At 36.8% G+C, this 18,085-nt stretch overlaps 1 protein-coding gene and 1 long non-coding RNA gene across 2 annotated transcripts in view; one reads left to right on the forward strand and one right to left on the reverse strand.

Moving 5' to 3' along the window:
• LOC123866652 (cardioacceleratory peptide receptor-like) overlaps positions 1-18,085 on the forward strand; it is a 59,380-nt gene that overhangs the window by 5,285 nt on the left and 36,010 nt on the right. The window lies entirely within an intron of this gene.
• Positions 11,349-14,999, reverse strand: LOC123866676. Its single transcript, XR_006796241.1, has 3 exons — positions 14,988-14,999; positions 14,922-14,925; positions 11,349-11,400 (listed from the first exon to the last, which is right to left on the reverse strand). It is a non-coding gene; the product is annotated as an uncharacterized LOC123866676 (long non-coding RNA).

Genomic DNA, 18,085 nt, shown 5'->3' on the forward strand with positions numbered 1-18,085 from the left:
TCGCGAGCACTAGCTAGTAAATAATATGTCTCATGCGTTTCTTCTTCAATCTCAAATAAGTAATATTATGATTTCTTTTTGAACCTCGTTTTCATACGAATTGGTATTGATAATTTCATCATCTTTCACGCACATCAAAGCGTAGGATTATGATTTACTTACCTACTCCGTACCTAGTAGGTAATAACTAGTAGGTATACTCATGTTAAATAGGTTAAAGACTTTATAAATGGCTTTTCAGGTACTTTATTATTGGACTGGGAAACATATTTCGTTATATTTGGGGATTGATATATATGTACTATTATATTGTCTGTTTAGTCCTTTTTGTATTAAAGTGAGTTACTTTTATTAAGTAAACCGACTTCAAAAATTTGTTTGTCACCGGTTAGAATACGCCAGCTTAGTATAGAAAAACGCCTTACCTTGTCATATTCTTACTAGAAATAAAATAATATATGAAATGGATTAGAACATAAAAGCAACAAGCTAGATAAGGTTAATATGTACAGTAATAGTAATACACCTATCTGTATATTTGATTGTTTGATCTAAGCCTTTGAGCTACAGGAAATGGGTACAGAGGGGTTGTGTGGCTAAATGACGCGTGGGCTATTTCGGCAAATGAATGGATATTTTTGGGTAAATAACTCCAATCGCTGTGTTCCCTGATTCTCTGTTACGTCATTTTGCTGAGTAGTGTAACCCCTTCCATTATCTAAACAGTGGTAAAGGTAGAGTTTTTTTTTTTAATAAAGAATATTAGCCATGTTTAAATGACTAATATTCCCCTTTCCTCTCCAACTAAGCGTCAGGCTTGTGCTAGGAGTAGGTACGACAATAGTGCAACGGGCGGGGTTTGAACCGTCGACCTTTCGGTTTTCAGTCCACTCCTTTACCGGTTGAGCCTTAACAGGGCTCTCTCCGTCACTCGTTTCATACAATCGTAGTTCCAATTTCATTTGAATACTAAGCAACCAAAGTCCATGAAATTTTGCAGATATATTCTAGAAACTAATATCTGTGTCTGTGGTGTTTTAGATTTTTCTAAAAATATGTAGTTTTAAAATTACAGGGGCTCAAAGATTTGTATGAAATTTTTTAAGACCGCGTAACTTTGAAACCGAATATTTTAACAGAAATCTGTAAAACCACAGACATAGATATTAGTTTCTAGAATATGTCTGCAAAATTTCATGGACTTTGGTTGCTTAATATTCAAATGAAATTGGAACTACGATTGTATGAAACGAGTGACGGAGAGAGCCCTCTTAAGGCTAGGTAGCTTTATGTTTTATTGTAACATTTCAGTTTTTATATTGAAGATTAAATTACCTTAATGATTGAAATCTTCATCGTAACTTATCCGAACAAGATGAGATATTTCATACCAAATGATAACATTAAAGTAGCTTAAGTGTAACTTGGAAACAAAATAAATAAGCTTCTATCCCCTAAGTAGCCGAACTGAGAGTGACTTCGGCTAAAAGCCAATTAGTATAATATGATATTCTTGCTACATTTGGTATAATTTTATGTCTTGAGAAGATTCCTTGTGGCGAGTCTATCGTACCTACCTCCAAACAGAATTTCTACAAAATCTAATATGAATTTTTAAAAATCAATGCGTTGAATCTAACACTGGTTTAAATTAAAAACACTATTACTCGTACTATAGAATTAATTCTAATTCTAATTATTATTTTCAACCCCCGACCCAAAAAGAGGGGTGTTATAAGTTTGACGTGTGTATCTGTGTATCTGTCTGTGGCATCGTAGCTCCTAAACTAATGAACCGATTTTAATTTAGTTTTTTTTTTTGTGTGAAAGGTGGCTTGATCGAGAGTGTTCTTAGCTATAATCCAAGAAAATCGGTTCAGCCGTTTGAAAGTTATCAGCTCTTTTCTTGTTACTGTAACCTTCACCTGTCGGGGGTGTTATAAATTTTTAATATACACTTGTACCTGTTTATTACACGAGAGTTAATCTATTGTATAGAAAATTTGTGTTTTCGGGTTAATTTTATACAAAAGTAATCTATCATCTTAAACTTTCCTCACTCGCTCATCTTACATTAATTTCATGTTAACAAGAAAATGTACAAAACTACGCAGAAGCTTTTAAATTAAATTTTGCCGGATGTAGTTGGTGGATATCCAGAAAGCGTACCTTGAACAGAAAGCACAATTTTCGGCATTCCTAGAAAACTTGCTATAGGTATACAGCATAAATAAATATCGTAGCTAATAACGTAAAATACAACAAAATACAAAATGGTAGGTAATGATTGCAATAGTATTAATCACTGTAAGAGTGAGTAAAAATACTATCAATAAAAATTAATCACTGCCCTTAAATGAGAAAAAGGTAGGTAAGTAGGTACATAATAATTCAAAGCTGCCTAGCGAAATTTTTGTCGCTGTAATGTGGTTGTTATGTGGTCCATCTAAATCGTCACTAAATTATTTTCGATATTGGGTTTGAAAGTTCCGATGTTTACAAATATAATTAAAGCAATTTCTGAGTAATTTCAACTTAGTCATTGGTTGATAGATATTTCTGATTTTATCTCCTCGTCGCTTCGTACCAAACTTTTAGTTCATTGAAGACAATATATTAAGTTGGTAATAAATAAGGAACGATTGAAAAAGTTTGTCCCTATCATTTGAGGTTATTTATTAGTCTCTCAAAGAAAAATTGATCGAAGATAATTGAAAAACTTTAATCTCGCCCTTCCTTCCACAGTCCATTTCAATTTTCTTATTTTAACATGTAAAAGTTATGTTAAGCTAAGTTGCATTTTTATCAGACTACAGCAATGCCAAAAGGATGTATTAGGACTTTACAAATCTATGTATATTTTGAACTTACGCCTAAAGTAAAGTACTGTGCTGATTTTGATGAATGAAATATCAGTTGATTCGTTTTTATGATCTGGGCATCAAAATATACCTAATCCATACTAATATTATAAATGCGAAAGTGTATCTGTCTGTCTGTCTGTCAGTCTGCTACCTTTTCACGGCCCAACAGTTTAACCGATTCTAACGAAATTTGGTACAGGGCTAGCAGCTTATATCCTGGGGACGGACATAGGCTTTTTATCCCGGATAATCAACGAGTTCCCACGGGATTCCCAAAAACTCAGCCGCTTAACTGATTTGTATGAAATTTGGTACCGAGGTAGCTTGCGTCCCTGTAATTGACATATCAAACAGTTCCCACGGGATCTTTAAAAACCTAAATCCACGCGGTCGAAGTCGCGGGCATCCTCTAGTTATTTATATTTCCATGAGTCTGGGTGACATACCTAAGTTACATAAGTGTAGGTGTACCTACCTAGGCGTGTTTTAATTTTGAACTTTATATTGTTTACGGCAAGTATGTTGGTGTGTCGGTAAGGTATCTGGTTATGACGGTAGAATCTAAATAGGTAGATTCCTCCCACATCAATGCGCAATGGTAGAATCCATCTAATTTTCGCTCCACGCTTCGTTGTCGTCGAGCTTATATGACCAAGCCTTTACCCTTTCATCTAGATTCTAATTTTGCACGAGGAATATTAAATTTTCATGGTTACTTTGAGCTACAAGAAACAATAATCTTGAAACCGTAATGTGGTTTATGGCCCCGAAGGGTTGCGTAATCATCACCCACTCCGTATCAAAACTGGCAGCCTGTGAAATATAGCCTAGAATATTAAACAAACCGCATAGTTTAACACCGAAAATAACGGTAGAAAATAATAAACTTTGCTCTAGAGGACTATAGGAATAGATATAAGTATTAAAAATATGATTAATTTGATATAAACATAACTGTTAAGCGCGACGCACACATGCAGAAAATTGAAATCGAAGCGCAGCGCCTATTAAGGCTGGCTTTCCACCAGAGATGACAAATTCCTGAAAGGCAGTGCATTGGCGGTTCCTCTGGTGCTGAAACTGTCCATGGGCGGCAATAATCACTTAACATCCGGTGACCCACCAGCTCGTTTGCTCGCTATTTTTCTTTAAAAAAAGATGTGCGATATAGCTAAGGTGTGAGCTAGGCTTCTTTTCCACCAGAGATGTGCTATGCAGCTGTGTTGTGAGGAAGGCAAAGCTAAGCTACGAAATTATGTGGTATAGAGGAGAGGGTAAGGCCTGGTAACCACCAGGTGAATTTTCTTACCTATCTTTTTCCTTCTACTGCTAAAATATTTCTCATACATAGGTAAGTATAGGTATGTCAAACACTCATGTCTTATTTCATTCCAATTTTCACATTTCTTGTAAACTTGAATACTTTCATGTATAATGCTCATTCCTTCATGATGTGGGACGTGTACCTACGAGAGAATTTTTCAATTGCCATAACTACTTAACGCTAGCGCATTCTATCTTCAATTGCATTCTTTTTGGTGAGGGTTCATTTTAAGTTTTTATACGTTTTTTTTAAATAATAATGCAGTTCTAATGCTCTCAAATTCATTCGCAAACGACTCGCCTAAGGGTAGGATTTAAACTCTTAGGTTTAACGGTTACTATCATAATATTATGATAAAGGAAGAAGGACAAATTCGGACCTTTGGCCATATTTGAATTTGGCCAAAATCGGTCACCCATCCAAATTGATTGATAATAATCATATAATAATTTATAGTATTGTGTTGTTGCAACTACGCTAAACCAACCTCTTCATGTAAGCATTAACATGCTATATTATTTGATTCATCAATAATTTCAATTACTCATTAAAAAACGTAAATAAAATATTTTTTCTTATATTTTTTTTTAATTTACAGACTAACGCTTGGCTGCAATCAGACCATCACATGTTTTTACATTGTTGCATTTGTTTAAATTCAATAATATATCGAACAAGTCATTCGAAGCTATAGTAACACGATGAGTGACCAAAAGTCCTCATCAAAACAAACTCCAAACGCCCCACAAACATGGGTAAAATAAAAGAGAAAAAGGCGCCTGATCCATCAACAAAGAATTTTTATTTGTACAGCGTCCCTTTTTCCGAATGTCCTGCTTGTCGTTGATTAATTACATGTAGGAGTATTTGGTTAATTTGATAAATACCAAGAACAACTATCACTTATGCTAATTCTTGCTTCTGTTCAGTACATAACAGACTTTTACTGCTATTTTTAGTGACTAGTTTTTAGTGAAGGTGCTGGGTTAATTTAGTTACATTTCTGAGGCAAAAACTAATAATAATAAATTTAAGAAACTTCCGTACAAGTTCAGAATACTACAATGCCATGCATAAAGGTCCTTAGAACAGTCAGTCTTAATAGACGTTAAATGAACTTTATGTATACTAGTTTCTGTTACCTAAATTATTATGATAAATTATTAATATTAATTAAATCTGCATTATATCACTTGATGAAAAGTTTTGAAGGTTTAGTTTTGTATGAAATTCAGGTGAAATAATAATTTATAAATAATGAAGTATGATTTCGAAGATTGCGAACGGAACTCCAATTCAGTGGAAAAGCGTAGGCTAAGTAAAAAGTAGACTTTTAGTCATACGTCCTGTAAATACTTAACATAATAATTATAAATACGCTCATTTTGATTTCATCCTTAAAAGTAACAGGTTTGACTTTTGTAAAAAAAAATGTTGTCAATCAGAATATTCCACGACTAAGTCAATTGGATGAATTAGCTTACAAGTGTAAATTAAAAATTTATAACACCCCCGACAAGTGAAGATTACAGTAACTAGAAAACAGCTGATAACTTTCAAACAGCTGAACCGATTTTCTTGGATTATAGCTAAGAACATTTTCGATCAAGCCACCTTTTTAAACAAAAATACTAAATTAAAATCGGTTCATTAGTTTAGGAGCTACGATGCCACAGACAGATACACAGATACACACGTCAAACTTATAACACCCCTCTTTTTGGGTCGGGGGGGTAATAAATAAGTCGACTTACGGTCTGTAACAATACAACAACGGTCACATCATGCATGTATGGGAGTTGATTAGATTTTTTAGATGCCATACAAAATATGCAGTTACTGCAGTTTAAGTAAGCAATAACGGCTTTAGTCATACCTACCTATAGTTTTGTCCTATCTTTGAAATTGTGGAGATGGATGCGGGAAACCAACGATGCAGATAAAAAAATAAACATTTCTCGCTTCGAACGTGCTCTTTTCAACGTTTTCCATCTACGCTACCACCTACTGACTTTTAGAATTCATTTTTAGTGTTTGCCCGTGAAAAGGATCAGTAAAATTATTTTCTATTTTAAATATTGTTGAAGAAAGAAAGAAAAATATTTATTCGATTTTAACATAATAATATGGTCTATCCAGCAATGCAACACCTCGTATAGTTAGGTCACTCACTGTTGAGACGTCTGTCTGGCCCCTTAGGCACAAACCTCTATGGCTAACATCTGAGGGACCTTCCAGATACCCCAACGCTGATTCTCAGTAGCCACCTTGTATTTCTAAACGTCACTGGCAAAAAAACTTAAATAAATGAATTAATAGATCATGTAAAGTGCTCTATCGGAGATCATAAAACTCATTTCAGACATTTCCCAACATTCGTACAAATTTTTACCTCTATGCGAATTATTGTATCCGTGTCTATTTGACCGTACTGTAATATATATTATATTCCATAGTCTGAAATAAGCTTAAAAGAGTAAATAAGAATAAAACATGAAAATAATTAATTAAGTCTTGTAAAAGTAGCAAAATTATACGATGGAATAATTTTTTTCGTATAAATAAAGAAAAGAATAGAGTCACAAGATAACCTGAATGCGAAACCAGAGTGATATTTGGTAACTTTAATAGGTGTAGGTATAGGTATATTTTATCCAATATTTTACGCGAGCTTTTAATTTTCTTTATAATATTTATGCGGCATCTATACTAATCATCTATCTATGGCTGCAAGTTTTCCTTGTACAAATTAAAAATAAAACAGAGCCCGTAAATTACAAAAACTTGCTCCCAAATCTAATTTATCAATGACAACTGCCCGTCTTCAAAAGAAGGGTCCAATACAAACAGATACTGAACATTTTTTAGATAATCACACCCTCTTCTGTTTTATTTAGCCCTGTTATGATAGAGATGAGCTTATTCTGTTGAGGAATTTTTACATTATATTGATTGCGTATTTTTGGATGGATGACTGGATGGATGATGAATTGGTGGGTATGATCACTATCATGAATTTTTCAGTCGTCCACAAATCGATTTTTATCAGGATTGGATCAGATCAGATCAGCATGCATTGTCAAAATCGGTTTAGTAGATTTATCAGTTATGGAATAACAGTAGCAATTTTTTTCCCCGAATCGTTAAAGAAAAAAATGATTTAAAATAACCCCAAATATTAGCTATAAGTATTTCAAGTTGCATTTAAATCCCTTCAGTAGTTTAAGCATAATGTGCGCACACTATACTGACATACGAACATAAATACATAATAATAATTAAGGTTGGCTCTACAGAATCTATATGCTTCTGTAATAACTGGGTAGTACTAAATACCTGTTTTGTAGTTTAAGTTCTAAAAGAAATTCCCTTTTCAAAATCGGTTGTCTTCAAACTTAAAGGGCACAAACAATAAAACAAACTGCTCATCTAATGCACGTTATCTCTGCTAATACGAGTACGAGTAACGAGCTACGATTTGACTGAAATAGAAATAAAAAGGAATGTGTTTTCGCAACAAACAGTTCTCTTTGTTTGTGCCCGTCCCTTCTCCGAAACTCCAGCAGTTGTCATTCGTTAATTATGTTTGGGGATAACTTTGTCGTATTAAATCAGATTTTTAATCTTCTTATCAAGAGCAAAGTTTTCACAGCATTATTTCGACTCCGTCCTTCACCCTGAAGCCCAGGTTTAGAGCGCTAACACACTGGGACATCATGGCGACGTCACCAGCTACTTATAATGTATCCAAGCAATTCGTGTTGAAATGTATGACAGTTACCTAACTCACTTGGCTACGGTCCGGCCACGTCGCCAGTTTGGAAGCGTAGCCACGCATCTGAAATTCTAAAAATAAAATATTGGGAGGTAGCCATCCATGGCTACGTAGCCAGCGACAATGCGACATGTAGGTACCTATTTAGAAAGGTCGCAGTAATAATATGAAAATAGTTTTCACGAGAAACCGCATTAAGTGCCAGCAATAATATAAATTAACTTTCTAAATGAGAAAATTAACATCCCTCCACGGAGCCAAGAACATTACAAACATTTCGTGAATATTGCTACTTCATAATAACAGAGATACTTATGTAACTGTAGACAAGCACGTTGATGACTGACGTAGACGAACTATTACCTAAAATGTAGGTAAAATAAAAAATTAAAGGCACACAAAATTACATTTTATCAATGGAATCGTTGATTTTGAAACCACCCCAGAACAATACTAGGTAGAGAAATTTTGTTGAAGTTTGTAAAAATTGCCTCGTCGCGCCTCTCAAAACATGTGGCGTAACGAGCCATGAGTCCGCGATGTTACATAATACTCGTCCAGAGTTACTCGTTGTATCGCCGAGATAGTAGATAGGCCCTAGAGTTTGTATCGGATCGGCGAGACAGACGAGACTGTGGCCGCGATACTCTCGCCCGTGAGATTGCGCCTTGGTGCCATGATTCTTTCGCTGACTTTGCTATTTGACAAACGTTCAAAGGGTCCTTCGAGTTCACAAAAGTTTTTTACGAGTTCTTTTCTACGATCAGCTGTTTGCAGGGTTGTCTCATTTTAGACAAATGCTTTAAGCCCTTATATTATCTCCCACGGGTATCACGCTATGAAGTTCATTATTTTTTTGGTACATCCACACATCGGTCCTAATCTCAGCTTGTCGGGATGTTACAGACATTTTCTAGCAGCATATAATATAGGTGAATCTTCTTCATAGTATTTCACATTTGTCGTTGTTCCTTCTTATTTCGAAGCCGCAATAAATAGGATATAGGCACGAATCTAACCCACAGCTTAAACTTAGAGACTTGCGATTTACGAATTCTTTATAAACTTCGTAGGTAAAAGTTTTAATCACATTCAGCTCGATTAAAGAAACAAGTATTCAGGAAGCAAAGCTTAAGATTCTAACAAACATAATATATTAACTTTGAAAATAGAAGCGTTTTTGTACTTATCACACTATTCCTTTACAGATATAGCTGCTACTCTGAATTTTTCTCAATTATCTAAGGGATGATGATTCATCGAAATTATGAAAATATAATAATGATGCCTAAAATTGATAAATAATGCTAGCCTTATAAATTAATAAATATGTAATTTAAAAATAAATCGCAAATCAGAATTCATTCCTTTTTTTAAATATAATACAACAGACAAAAACTAAAATGGTTATTAAATTTTTTCGGTCATTTGTAAAATTTTTAGAGTAAAGTCCGTTCCATTCCCACTAAAAGCCTCGATAGCTCAACCGTTAAATGAGCTGACTGAAATCCGAAGATCGCCGGTTCAAACCCCATCCGTTGCACTATTGTCGTACCTACTTCTAGCACAAGCTTTACGCTTAGTTGAAGAGGAAAGGGGAATATTAGTCAGCATGATAAACTTGGATAATAAAAAAAAAGAATTTAGGTCATAAAAATATAGGATGTGTTAAATACAGGTACGAGTATATTTACACAAAGGTAGTTGTAATAACTCTCAATTAGTTCCCACATCAGGCCCAGTCCGCCTCAAAACGGCCGTGAAGGCAAATTGAATTAGGATAGTTACAAGTAAGAAATCGCTGTAAGCTCTAAGTTTTTGACCTACCTATACCAAATAATACCTATATTTCTTTGGGGTCGCCATTTTAATTCAGCTCCGATAGAAATACATAAGGTGCTAAGAGTGCTAAGTACCTAATATATTTTTTTTCACTAAAATCACTGCTTTTAGTTTTTGACGCACTATTTTTTTCCTTAATCTCATCACATATTGTCTGTCCTTAAAACGTATTCACATAATTTTTGGCACGAATACAGTTATACTTTCTGATGGTCAGTGGTATAGGCTTATTTATATCCCGGAAAATCATAGAGTTTCAAAGATATTTTTAATCCTAAATCCACTCGGACAAAGTCGCGGGCATCAGATAGTCTACTAAATTATACATATTATATAAAAATAAACTTGTTCCAAATTAATATGGAACTTTATCGGCAAATTAAGAAAGCAGCCATGTCTGAGATCCACAAGAAGGTCATAAGTCCCAACTTTGGTCCCCGAATCATCTCTGATCTAATTCAATTTGGGGACCTCATTTCTTTTATGCGTCTGCTTTGCACAAATCATTTTTATATTTAGAACTTTGACTTATGTTTAGTATTTTTAACCCCCGACCCAAAAAGAGGGGTGTTATAAGTTTGATGTGTGTATCTGTCTGTGGCATCATAGCTCCTAATCTAATGAACTGATTTTAATTTAGTTTTTTTTTTTTTGTTTGAAAGGTGGCTTGATCGAGAGTGTTCTTAGCAATAATCCAAAAAATCGGTTCAGCCGTTTGAAAGTTATCAGCTCTTTTCTAGTTTTCTTATGGAGGTTTTAATGAGTATTTTCTATTTAGTTATTTAGTATTTTCTTTTTAATATACCTACTCAGATATTAATGTTTTTAGTGATGGTGATATTTTATTTAGTTTTAACTTACGATATTTTTACCTACTACTATTACTAATGAATACCTACCTAACATAATTTAAAACTTAATTAATAGATAAGGGACACTGTAATTAATAAATCGTTTAATTGAAGAGGCAATACTGCAATTAATTAATATGGAATCAAATGTAATTATGGCTTAATTGTAGATAGAACATATTGTGGTGAATGGAGAAATTTAATAATGTGCTTCAGATTTTCACTGCATTCATATTATGATAAAATGTAAAGGATTATTTAAATCATACTCGCAGCAAGTAGGAATTTCTTAACAGATAAATCCAATACTTAACAATTTTTTGGCCCGATCCGAGAATCGAACTCAGGACCTCATCTGCAGTCGAACATGTTAACCATTAGAACAACGAGGCATTTATTCCTGTGCAAATACCGTTACGTTATACCTAAATACCGTTTCCTAAGCCGTATTTGTTCGCCCAATAGGTGATGGAATTGGGTCATTAAGAGCTCACACGTGTGGAATTAGCCTCAATAGCTCAACGGTTTGGAGCGGACTACGATCCGGAAGGCCAGCGATTCGAACCCCACCGTTGCACTATTGTCGTACAAGCTATCTTTGCGCTTAGTTGGAGTAGAAGGGGGGATATAAGTCATCATAATCTAAAAATATCCTGTGTGCAGCTATCGAAGATCTAATTAATCCTTTTACAAAACATTGGTCCAACCTGAATCGGTGCGACAACAACACTTTTACTTAAATTACTTTTAAAAATTGTTAGCTCCATTTTTCACCCTTTGTTCTAAAAGATTACCTGCCAAATTTCATGTTTCTAGGTCAACGGGAAGTACCCTATAGGTTTTTTGACAGAAACGACAGATGGACAGACAGACAAACAGACAGACAGACAGATTGACAACAAAGTGATCCATTAAGGGTTACGTTTTTCCTATTGAGGTACGGAACCCTAAAAACACAATATGTAGAAGTTTCAGTACCTACGTAAGTAAATTAAATTTTAGCAATCAAAATAAAAGTTAAAAATAAGACAATGTTTAAAATGAATGGAAAATAACCCCCCACACACACACACACACAAATCTGTATAAGAAAACTAGAAAAGACCTGATAACTTTCAAACAGCTGAACCGATTTTCTTGGATTATAGCTAAGAACACTCTCGATCAAGCCACCTTTCAAACAAAAAAAAAACTAAATTATAATCGGTTCATTAGTTTAGAAGCTACGATGCCACAGACAGATACACAGATACACATGTCAAACTTATAACACCCCTCTTTTTGGGTCGGGGGTTAAAAATTCAAACTTAAACAGAATTTTAAATGACAAGAAATTTGGTCATTGGCAAATCGACAGCATCGCACGATATCCAAAGTTAATATTTGGTGTAGTTGTGAGTGTATTGTGCCGGACAGTACGCGAAGTTCCAGCGAAAACAACAACAAAGAGGGTAGTTTGATACTGTCCGTGACAGTTCCAAATTCATCTCTCGCAGCACTCAGTCCTGTCCGCAATAGAATACCAGACAGGACAAAATACTGGATAGTGCCGGCTATTACACTATATTTAAAATGTTACTGAATTTTTACGGAATATGTAAAGTTCATGATCCTTGCATTTTTCTGAAAATGAAGTCTGGGGGAATTTAAAAAGATTTTTCTCGGCGGCTTGTACGTCAAAATACTTTTTTGTTTGAAGGTTGAATCCTACTAATTGGAAAAAAAAATTCGTTCGTCATCACATCACATGATTTTTGTAACCTTGCTGCCTTACTAGTAGGTACTTAATCCGGATAAAACACGTAATCTATAACACCACAAAATAAAAAGTCTACCTAATGAAATTGTTTATAATTACAGGACGACTTTTATTCTTTCATTAATCAATTCAACGTTAAAATAAATCATAGGCAATGTAAGCACCTGTTCCCCAACTTATGAACTAAGAGCCCGTGAGGGCCAGACCTTCGTTGTTTTATTAAAGCTGAAAGTTTCTATGCGCATTGCCCCCAACACAGGGAGGAACGATTACGTGACTATGAAACAGCCTGGCTTTGGCAGATAACAAATAACCTCGTCTTAAAATCTTTCGCCAAATAAAGTATAGCTAATTTTTTATATTTTCGTCGAAATAGTACCTATTCAAAATCACGTCACGCATTAGTAGATATTAAGGCGCCATCTCTATGACGAGAGAATAATTGTGGCGATAGTCTTGCTGTGGCACAAAATTCGATACAACTCTTATACCAATCTATACAGGGCGATACTATTGCCGACGATTGTAGGGCAGATTCTTTGCGATTCCCTTTCCCGTAGAGATGGAGCCTTAGTATCGTTGCAACCCCTTGAAAGACACCCTTAAACTTTTACAATTTATTTAAAGTGTTTATAAAAAATATTAAAGACAGCGTTTATAAAACAACGAAAGCCTGGCCCTCACTGGCTCTGTCAATTAAGGGTTTCGAGGACGAAATCTGATAACATCGCTTTGTAAATTGCCGATTGAATAGCTGTCAAATTGATGGATCACATCGGCCGCGATTGTTCTGTACAAAACACGGGAAAATAACTCAAATTCTCTAGTGAATAAAGTCTGTTTTGCATATGACAAAGTGCCTATATTTGGATTTTATCCTTACAATGCTCATGTATTAAGAGGGCTCTCTCCGTCACTCGTTTCCACTCGTTTCATACAATCGTAGTTCCAATTTCATTTGAATATTAAGCAACCAAAGTCCATGAAATTTTGCACATATATTCTAGAAACTAACATCTATGTCTGTGGTTTTCCAGATTTCTGTTAAAATATTCGGTTTCAAAGTTACGCGGTCTTAAAAATTTCATACAAATCTTTGAGCCCCTGTAATTTTAAAACTACATATTTTTAGAAAAATCTAAAACACCACAGACACAGATATTAGTTTCTAGAATATGTCTGCAAAATTTCATGGACTTTGGTTGCTTAATATTCAAATGAAATTGGAACTACGATTGTATGAAACGAGTGGAAACGAGTGACGGAGAGAGCCCTGTTAAAATGTCAATAAAACCGATTATTTGTGAGCCGTGACCGAAGTCATAAATGCTGTAAGTGTACCTATATAAAAACCTTTTAAATTATTCCTTCTGCCAATCCCCACTTGGCCAACGCGATGGACCTTATTTCTAACCCCTTCTACCTTAAAGCCGTGCTTAGAAGTGGGTTGAGATGATAAAGATGATGATTATGATGAAACAAACGAAAAAAAACTAAGTATATACCCGAAAAGATTATTTTAAAGGCTATTTTTAATTTTTGTTCTAGGGTCGTCTAGGAGATGCCTGTTCACCCTTGCTTTAAAGGTGTTTAGGTTATGCGTGGCAGGAAACACGGACTTAAGAAGGGCATTTCACAAACACTCAGTAAATAGAAACGTTTCGTGTACGTAGATTGGATGTCGAGTTGGTAAGAATATCAACGCTCACGCGGAGAGGGATGTTATTATTTAGTAGGCATTTTGATACGCATGTTGTTCAAGGAAATCCCTTACAAGCGTAAGTGCTAAAACATAATACACCGCCGAAGGGAAACTCCGTATCTATTACTCTGAACGTTTGCCTGAAATAGAGACGCTTTGTCCGTGAACCCTACATGAGAGCAATGAAGATACCTACAGCATAATATTTGTATTTTCTGTCAACTACATTTAATACATAATGTGGGGGGTAGCTTTCCCCGGGTATCGAACCTCGCCCCCAACCCCGAGGTGCAATAAAAATGCGTTATGTCGTTCTGCAGTCTCCAGCCAGGCGTAGTGAGGCAGCGATTTTCCCAGTTTTCCGATTTTCTTGTCGCTGACTCTTGTTCGGTGATCAGTGGAATGTCCAGTCGAGACACCCCCGCGTTTATATATATTTTTGCCCAATTATCTAGAATATTCGCTGCCTCACCCCCTCTGTGGTTAAGCCTTTATTTTTCCCATTTTCTATTTACATATTATGTTGATTCCTTAACTAATACTTAGTCTAGTTTATTTACAATACCTAGAATCATGCATGCTTACTCTGCGACATCTATTTTCCGAATAACGGCGGAATTTCGGATTTTGCATATTTATATGACCCTGCCCCGCACCACCGAGGCTATAAATATCACCCGCGCCAGGTCCCCGCATTCATTTCGCGAGACGCGGTTGCAGCGAAAGTATGCATGTTACAAGTACAATTTGGTATGCTAGACGTCTAGATTTATCTAGACTACCTATAATAAATGTTCTACATACGTTACTTTACTAAATAATTACATAAATTAATTCTAGTGTTTGAATCTAGATTTCCTAGGTCTTTACTTCTTATATTTGCAGTCTTTGGTTTTAAAAGGCTAGATCTTGATCAAATGAATCGTTTACAACATATTATTTTCCTGTTTTCTATTTAATCTACGGGTAATGGATTAAAGAAATTATACAACCTTAAGTCCTAGGTTTTAGCCTTTTGCCTAAAACCTAGGTGTACTGTTTTTTCCCAGATTAGGGATCGCGCTAATCTTTATTCGTATAAACAAAAAACATTTACAATTATTCAATACTTTCTAAGTTATTTACATTTTTCCTTAATAACTATATCGAGTTATATTTCCGCAAATACTAGACCTAGATTCTATTTATTATTGGTTTTACATAGTTTTCTTAGTTATCTACCTATACTTATACTTTAAATCAATGTATTCTTTATTAATTTGCCAAATTCTTATAAGATAAAAACATAAGTTAAAACTAATTTTCACCCTAGAATGCTCGCTCCTGATTGGTCGAGAGCGCTTTTCTGCTCGCTCATGTAGTTACTTCGCCAGTCTTGCAGCGGAACGCGGCTCCGTCGTGCACATAATTTTCAATCTTAGAATGCTCGCTCCTGATTGGTCAAGAGCGCCTTTCTGCTCGCTCCTGTAGCTATTTCACCGGTCTTGCATCGGAGCGCGGTTCGTCGTGCACATTTCTCCCGCCGGTCGCAGCATGCGGCTCTAATACTGGTAGCACGACGATCCTCTTGCTTGGTCTTTTCAGCACGTGCCCGTTGCTCGTCGTCACGTCCACGACGCGTACTTCGTCGTCCGGCCCTGGATATACTCGAGATACTCGTCCTCGTGGCCATACGTTCCTGGGTAGGTTTGGATCGCAGATGATGACTAGATCGCCGACTTTGGGGTGAGAGCCGGTATGGTAGGGCTCCCGCCGCTGTTGTAGCTGGGGAAGGTACTCCTTCACCCAACGTCTCCAAAACTCGTCCGCCAGATGCTGTGAGTCGCGCCGGTGGTAGGTCCCCCGTCGACGGTGTCATCGGCTTCGCTTTTCTTAATTTGCATATCGGACAGCTCCTTATAACACTTTTCACCGTAGGTCGTATTCGCGTGATCCAGTATCGTTGTCGTAACTCGTTCACAGTCAACTCGACGCCGCCGTGATGCATTTTTTCGTGTACATATTGTATATACATTTTCGTATATTTATGTTTTCCATCTAGCAGAGCAGGGTTGACCGTTTCCATGGTGATTTCTGTAGTCGCTTTGATTCTTCCCCGTAGACGAATTAGCCCATCATTTTCCAGGTAAACACTCAGACTTGCGAGCTTGTCACGTGGGCCGGGGGCGTTTCCCCGTATGATGCGTTCTCTTTCACTCGCGTATGATTGTGCTTGCACTTCTCGCACCCATAGTTTTTCCGCTTTTAGAACGTAATCTGATTCCAAATGCACGAATTTTCTTTTTTCCCTTCTCATCACACTCGTACTTGAGTCCTTTTCAATTTTTCGGCCCCTTGTCCAGCTAGGATCTTCTATGGGATTCGGTTTCGTACGTTTTCTTTTCGTTGCGTCGTATTTTTCCTTGAGAACCGGATCGCGGTCTAACTTTTTTTCTAAAGTCTTCAATCGCTTGAAGGCGTCATCGTAGTTGTTAGGTACAACAAAGTCATCTTGTTTCCATAGCAACGAAATTTCGAAGCGGCCATCGGGCAATCTTCTACTATTTTCCTTTAGGATTTTCATCGCGCGTTCTTCTGGATCACTCTTCTGTCTTCTGGGACTGATACCGAGAGCTTCCATGTCGAAGAACTCCTTCCTCATATTTTCCATTTTGTTATCTTGTTCCTTGAGTATAATGTGACCACAGAAGGCGACATTCTCGTGATATGACGTGCGACATCCGTGTAGAACCCATCCTAGTCGTGTATTTGAAGCCACTGGTTGATCTCGACGACCGGTACGGATCTCCAATGCCAACAATAACTCCCAGTTATCTTGACCGATAAGTATCTTCGGGCTCGCGTTCTTGTATATCAATTTATCTTCAATTTCCTGTAGGTGGACGCAGTCCCTTAGTTCTCTTTGTTCGATATTCTGTTTCGTAAACATAAGGCGTTGTACTGTGCGGGCGTTTCGTAACGTAAACTCTTCTTCATTGAACCGTCCTCGTATCTTGACGTCGACGCGTCGGCTGTTTTCGTGCCTCACTGTTTCATTAAGGCCTTGTACCCACATAGGATCCCGCGGCCCATCGAGCTCCAATATTTCCGCCAGGTTTTCGTCGAACAACGTGATAGTGCTGCCGTCGTCCATAAGGGCGTAGGTATCGACGCGGGCACCGGTGGGTCCCGTCAGCGTGACCGGTGCAATCTTCAAGTATGCTTGTCGGCTTCTATTGCTGGCGTTTTTCACGATTTCCACCGTAGACGTGACTTCAGCGACGACCGGCGATGACGGCGACGGTGAAGCCTCTCTTTTCTTGTGATGGAGAAGTCGATGATGCGACATACTGCAGCCGTCGTGCCCACACTTCTTGGCCCTGCACGTAGACCGACGATGCGGGCTTCTTAAACACTGGAAACATATACGATGCTTCTTTACAATTTCCCAGCGTTCGTTCGTGTTGACGTCACGGAAGCATTTGCACTCGGATAACTGGTGGTCTAATCTGCAAACAGGACATTGTTCCTTCTTGGTATTCTGCTCTTTCGTGGAGTAGGTGTGCTCGATCCTCTTCTTCGTATACCTCTCATTATACCCTGAGATGTCTTCAGGTTGCGCGTACGCTCCGCACTTGTCCGCCTCTTCATTTAAAAATGTTGCGAGTTTCTTCAAATCAGGAATGTCCTCCTTTTCCTTCGCAGCATAGTCATACCACGCTTTTCGTAAAATCGGCGTTAATTTTTCTATCGTGGCCTTCACCAACTCTGGATTGTACATATATTGAATTTTCTTCAAGGCTTCCAATGTAGCTATTATATTCGATACTTTGTTTGCAAATATACATAGGTCACGTGGGCTATCACTTAATTTTCCAAGCGATTTTATTTTCTGTATTTCGCTTATTGCCAATGCATCAGGTCTCCCAAATCTTCTTTCCAGAGCTTCCATGATATTCTTGGGATCTGGTGAGCTGATGAGTAGACTG

Source organism: Maniola jurtina, chromosome 7 (genome assembly GCF_905333055.1).
Source record: "Maniola jurtina chromosome 7, ilManJurt1.1, whole genome shotgun sequence".
In the NCBI taxonomy this organism is placed as follows: Eukaryota; Metazoa; Arthropoda; class Insecta; order Lepidoptera; family Nymphalidae; genus Maniola; species Maniola jurtina.